This window comes from Leucoraja erinacea, unplaced genomic scaffold, assembly GCF_028641065.1.
Source record: "Leucoraja erinacea ecotype New England unplaced genomic scaffold, Leri_hhj_1 Leri_119S, whole genome shotgun sequence".
Classification (NCBI taxonomy): Eukaryota; Metazoa; Chordata; class Chondrichthyes; order Rajiformes; family Rajidae; genus Leucoraja; species Leucoraja erinaceus.
The window spans coordinates 235280-242500 of record NW_026575451.1 but is presented as its reverse complement, the minus strand read 5'-3'; positions in this window follow the sequence as shown (position 1 = coordinate 242500).

Here is a 7221-nt window from a genome sequence, read left to right as displayed (position 1 = left end):
CCTCTCCCTCTCCCTCTCCCTCTCCCTCTCCCTCTCTCTCCCTCTCTATGCCTCTATTCCTCTCCCTCTCCCCCCTCTTCTCTCCCTCTCCCCCTCTCTCCCTCTCCTCCTCTCTGGGTGGGCTGTTGCCTTGTCCTCCCATAAGACCCTACAAACAATCCCACTGGCCTTTTACTTTATGCATGTCACACATGGACTTTCAACTGAACAGGAAGGTTATCACTCATCTTCCTGCGCTCTGAAGTAAGCAGCCGCGGTCTATCAAACCACTCCATGTAACTCAAGCCTGCAAGCCCTGGTAACATCCTGGTGAATCATGTTGCACCCTTTCCAATAAATGTCACACTCCCTGTAACTGAGTGAGCAGATGTCGTACTGATCTGTAGTCTGGCCACAGACGTGTACAACTGCATCATCAGGTGACCTCAGTATAAACAGTATAAATAAACACTAACATAGAAATATAGAAAAGAGGTGCAGGAGGAGGCCATTTGGCCCTTCGAGCCAGCACTGCCATTCATTGTGATCATGGCTGATCGTCCCCTATCAATAACCCGTGCCTGCCTTCTCCCCATATCCCTGACTCCACTAGCCCCTAGAGCTCTATCTAACTCTCTCTTAAATCCATCCAGTGATTTGGCCTCCACTGCCCTCTGTGGCAGGGAATTCCACAAATTCACAACTCTCTGGATGAAAACGTTTTTTCGCACCTCAGTCTTAAATGACCTCCCCTTTATTCTAAGCATGTGGCCCCTGGTTCTGGACTCAGAACCCACACACAGTTTCTCTGACACACACTGTCTCACTCACACTCACACTCACACATACACTCACACACATGCACACTCACACACAATCAGTCGCACACACAATCTCTTACACACACCGCCTCAATCAGACTCACACTTAGTAATACACACACACACACACACACAACCACACATAGTCTAACAGTTACAGACTCACACACACACACAGTCGCACAAACCCACAGTCCCACGCACCATCTCACAGTCACAGATTCATAGAAACATAGAAACATAGACAATAGGTGCAGGAGGAGGCCATTCGGCCCTTCGAGCCAGCACCGCCATTCATTGTGATCATGGCTGATCGTCCCCTATCAATAACCCGTGACTGCCTTCTCCCCATATCCCTTGACTCCACTAGCCGCAAGAGCTCTATCTAACTCTCTCTTAAATCCATCCAGTGACTTGGCCTCCACTGCCCTCTGTGGCAGGGAATTCCATAAATTCACAACTCTCTGGGTGAAAAAGTTTTTTCTCACCTCAATCTTAAATGACCTCCCCTTTATTCTAAGACTGTGGCCCCTGGTTCTGGACTAGCCCAACATTGGGAACATTTTTCCTGCATCTAGCTTGTCCAGTCCTTTTATAATTTTATATGTTTCTATAAGAACCCCCTCATCCTTCTAAACTCCAGTGAATTCACACAGACTCACACACACACAGTCGCACTCACAGTCACAGGCTCACATAGACAGTCACTCAGCACTCCCTCCCACACACGATCTCTCCGGCAGTCAAACTTTCTCATAGCCCCACTGACACACAACGAACGGTCTCCCCACCCACCCCACACAGTTGCCGCTTTTCTTCATCAGCCACTGTAAATAAAACACTTTCAGTTTACAATAAACCCCATTTACACAAATTCCCATCTCCTGTTGACTAGTGTAAGCTTAGTTACTCTGATCCACCCCTATGACTCATAACACAGTAACACATGAGGTAGTGGGCTTACTCATGAGTTCATGGAAGGGTCTCGACCCGAAACGTCACCCATTCCTTCTCTCCAGAGATGCTGCCAGTCTCTCTGAGTAATGCCCCTGCCCCACTTAGGAAACCTGAACGGAAACCTCTGGAGACTTTGCGCCCCACCCAAGGTTTCCGTGCGGTTCCCGGAGGTTGCAGGTGGTTGCCGGAGGTTGCAGGTAGTGGAAGCAGGTAGGGAGACTGACGAAAACCTCCGGGAACCTCCGGGAACCGCATGGGAACCTTGGGTGGGGCGCAAAGTCTCCAGAGGTTTCCGTTCAGGTTTCCTAAGTGGGACAGGGGCATTAGTCCAGCATTTTGTCTCTGTCAAAAGCTCCAGGAACAGAGTTAGGCCATTGGGCCCATCAAGTCTACTCCACCATTCAATCATGGCTGATCTAGCTCTCCCTCCTAACCCCATTCTCCTGCCTTCTCCCCATAAACCCTGACACCCGCACTAATCAAGAATATGTCAATCCCCGCTTTAAAAATACCCATTGACTTGTGGCCTCCACAGCCGTCTGTGGCAATGAAATCTGCAGATTCACCACCCTCTGACAAAATAAATTCCTCCTCATCTCCTTTCTTTTGCGTCCTTTTGTTCTCAGGCTGAGGCTGAGGCTGTGCCATCTGGTCGAAACATCCTCTCCATATCTACTCTACCCGGGCCTTTCACTATTCGGTATGTTCCAATGAGTTCCCCTCTCAGCCTTCGATATTCCAGCGAGTACAGGCCCAGTGCCGTCAAGCACTCAATATATGTTAATCCACTCATTCCTGGGATCATTCTTGTAAACCTCCTCTGGACCCTCTCCAGAGCCAGAACATCCTTCCTCAGACATTGGGCCCAAAACTGCCCACAATGCTCCAAATGTGGCCTGTCCAGCACCTTATCGAGCCTCAGCATTACACCCCTGCTTTTGCATTCTAACCCGCTTGAAATAAATGTTAGCATTGCATTTTCCCTCCTTGCTACCGATTCGACTTGCAAGTTTAGCTTTAGCTGAGCAGGAGCTAGGGGGCGGGGGAATGACACAGATGCACAAGCTGCGGTTTGCTGAGTAATAACTGCATAGGCAAGAGGCAGGAAGGAAGCACTGTGGCTCTCAGGGTGACTGCATGTGCTCCCGAGAACTCATTGCACCACAAACACACGCATGTCCCATGACAAGGTACGTGCACTCAAATTACACTGGGTATCCTGTCCTGGCTACTCTTGCAACCGCAAGGGATTCAATTCAATTCAATTCAACTTTAATGTCATTGCACAAATACGAGTATGGGTACAACGCAATGCAGTTTAGCGTCAGTCCGTAGTATAGTGCAATATAGAAATAAAAATAAAAATGCAGAATAATCAAACAATAATCGAACAATGTGGACGGAGAGACTGGAGAAGTCTATCGGCGGGACTCCGAGTTCAGCAATGTGATTGTATTATTGTAGAAGCTGTTCCTCATCCTACTGGTACGAGACCTGTGGCTCCTGTACCACCTCCCTGATGGGAGGAGGGCAAACAGTCCATGGTTGGGGTGGGAGGGGTCTTTGATGATCTTCCCGTCCTGTCTCAGACACCGTTTTCGGTGGAGGGCATCCATGGCAGGGAGCGGGGCACCGATGATGTACTGCGCGGTTTTCACCACCCGTTGTAGTGCCTTCCTGTCCGCTACGGTGCAACTGCTGTACCATACCGTGAAGCAGGTGGTCAGGATACGCTCTATGGTACAGCGGTAAACGTTGGTCAGGATCCGGGGGGACAGGTGGGCTTTCTTGAGCCTCCTCAGGAAGTAACGGCGCTGCTGCGCCTTTTTGATCAGCTTGGAGGTGTTGAGGGACCAGGACAGATCCTCCGAGATGTGTACCCCGAGGAATTTGTAGTTGGAGACGCGCTCCACCTCAGTCCCGTTTATATGGATGGGGGTATGTCTGCCCCCTCTGATCTTCCTGAAGTCAACAATAATTTCCTTCGTCTTCTTGGAGTTGAGGACGAGGTTATTGTTGGCACACCAGGTTGTCAGGTGCTGGATCTCCTCCCTGTAGGCTGACTCGTCATTGTCACTGATCAGTCCTACTACCGTGGTGTCGTCGGCAAACTTAATATGCAGTCATGGGTGAAGAGGGAGTAGAGGAGAGGGCTGAGCACACAGCCCTGTGGCACGCCGGTGTTCAGTGTTAGAGTGGAGGAGGTGAGGTTGTTGATCCTAACAGACTGCGGTCTGTTGGTGAGGAAATCCAGTGTCCAGTTGCAGAGGGAGGTGGAGATGCCAAGTCCGCTGAGTTTGGTGATCAAGCTGGCGGGGATGACAGTGTTAAAGGCGGAGCTGAAATCAATGAACAGATGCAACACCTGTCCCTTTACCTCCCCCCTCGACTCCATTCAAGGACCCAAGCAGTCGTTCCAGTTGCAACAGAGGTTCACCTGCATCTCCTCCAACCTCATCTATTGCATCCGCTGCTCTAGATGTCAGCTGATCTACATCGGTGAGACCAAGCGGAGGCTTGGCGATCGTTTCGCCGAACACAGAGTGATACAGTGTGAAAACATTCCCTTCAGCCCAACTTGCCCACACCGGCCAACATGGTGACCAGAACGGAATGCAATGTTCTAAATGCGACCCCACCATGCAACTGCAACATGACCTCCCAACTTCTATACTCAATACTCTGAATGATGAAGGCCAAAGTGCCAAAAGCCCTTTTGACCACCCTATCCAGCTGCCACTCAATAGACAATAGACAATAAACAATAGGTGCAGGAGTAGGCCATTCGACCCTTCAAGCCAGCATCACCATTCAATGTGATCATGGATGATCACCCCCAATCAGTACCCCATTCCTGCCTGCTCCCCACATCCCCTGACTCCGCTATTTTAAAGAGCCCTATCTAGCTCTCTCTTGAAAGCATCCAGAGAACCGGCCTCCACCGCCTTCTGAGGCAGAGAATTCCACAGACTCACCACTCTCTGTGAGAAAAAATGTTTCCTCGTCTCTGTTCTAAATGGCTTACCCCTTATTCTTAAATTGTGTGTGTGGCCCCTGGTCCTGGACTGCCCCAACATCGGGGACATGTTTCCTGCCTCTAGCGTGCCCAAACCCTTAACAATCTTATATGTTTCAATGAGATCCCCTCTCACCCTTCTAAACTCCAGAGTCCACCTTCAAGGAACCATACACCTACACTCCTAGATCCCTCTGCTCTACGACACTCCCTGGAGCCCTATCATTCACTGTGTAGGTCCTGGCCATGTTAGACTTCTCAAAATGCAACACTGCACATTACTCGGTATTAAATTCCATCAACCATTCCTCAGCCCACCTGACCAATCGATCAAGATCCTGCAGCAGTTACTCACAACCATCTTCACTATCTGCAAAACCACCCTCTTTAATATCATCGGCAAAGTTGCTAAACTTGCGGAAGTGGCGGCGCTGCCTTGCAGCTGCGGCTCGCCTTCAGTCCATTTGTCTTTTCTTATTTTTGTTTCCTTTTGTCCCGTGTTACAGTTTATTTTGGTTTATTTTGTTGTGTGTGTGTGGGGGGGCTGGCCGACTTCGGGGCTGTGATTGCGGGGCGACCCAACTTCCGACCCGACTTTGGAGCCTCGGAGGCTCAGCCGCGGGCCAGTGGACGACATCGTCGGGAGCTCGCTGGTCACAGGTTGGTGACCTGTTTTTCCGGAGCTCCCGCAACAACAGCTGCGTCCGCTGGACTGGAGGGCGGCAGCTTCGGCAGCTTCGACCGCCCCGGGCTGCGGAGTTTGAACCGCCCCGTTTGCGGAGCTCGGATTCAGCCACGGGACTTGCTCACCATCACCCGGCGGGGTCGTAACATCGGAGGCCTGGATCGCCTCAGCGCAGAGGGAGAGCAAGGATGGAAGAGACAATGACTTTGGGACTTTAAACTGTGTTGAGTGTTTGTTTTATTATTTATTCTATGTTATGATTGCCATTTTGTTGCACTGAAAAGTGCATTGACAATAAAACAATTGAATCCATTATTGCCAGGTACGTCCTCATCCAAATCGTTGATATAGATGACATGTAAATCTAAAGAAGGGCCTCAACCCGAAACGTCACCCATTCCTTCTCTCCAGAGAGGCTGCCTGTCCCGCCTACTTACTCCAGCATTTTGAGTCCACCTTCATTTTAAATCAGAATCTGCAGTTCTTTCCTACACGTATAGATTTTAGTTTAGTTTAGAGATACAGTGTGCAAACAGGCCCTTTGACTGCCTGAGTTACTCCAGCTCTTTGTGTCTATCTTTGGTATAAAGCAACGTCTGCAGTTCATTTCTGCACAAAGAAAATTCACAAACAGAAGTGCAATGATATGCAGAGTGCAGAGAAAAGTCACAAGGATATTCGTAAGGACACCGAGTGCTGGAGTAACTCAACGGGTCAGGCAGCATCTCTGGGGAACATGGATAGGTGGGTGATGTTTTAGGTGAGGATGTTGCCACAGTCCCCATGATTGTATTCAGTTTTGGTTACATAGAAACATAGAAACATAGAAATTAGGTGCAGGAGTAGGCCATTCGGCCCTTCGAGCCTGCACCGCCATTCAATATGATCATGGCCGATCATCCAACTCAGTATCCTGTACCTGAAGGCAGATACCCATACTGAAGAAGGCTCTCCATACCCCCTGATCCCTTTAGCCACAGGGTCACATCCAACTCCCTCTTAAATATAGCCAATGAACTGTGGCCTCAACTACCTTCTGTGGTAGAGAATTCCACCGATTCACCGCTCTCTGTGTGAAAAATGTTTTTTCTCATCTCGGTCCTAAAAGATTACCCCCTTATCCTTAAACTGCGACCCCTTGTTCTGGACTTCCCCAACATCGGGAACAATCTTCCTGCATCTAGCCTGTCCAACCCCTTCAGATTTTGTAAGTTTCTATAAGATCCCCCCTCAATCTTCTAAATTCTAGCGAGTACAAGCCGAGTCTATCCAGTCTTTCTTCATATGAAAGTCCTGACATCCCAGCAATCAGTCTGGTGAACCTTCTCTGTACTCCCTCTATGGCAAGAATGTCTTTCCTCAGATTAGGAGACCAAAACTGCACACAATTCTCCAGGTGTGGTCTCACCAAGACCCTGTACAACTGCAGTAGAACCTCCCTGCTCCTATACTCAAATCCTTTTGCTATGAATGCTAACATACCATTCGCTTTCTTCACTGCCTGCTGCACCTGCATGCCTACTTTCAATGACTGGTGTACCATGACACCTGCTGTGGGAAATATTGCCACTAATCTGAAAGCGGTGCAGAGAAGATTTACAAGGATGTTGCCAGGACTCGAGGGCCTGAGCTATAAGGAGAGGTTGGGCAGGCTAGGACTTTATTCCTTGGAGCGCAGGAGGTTGAGGGGTGATATTATAGATGTGTGTAAAATCATGAGGGGAATGGATAGGGTGAATATACAGAATCTTTTACCCAGAACC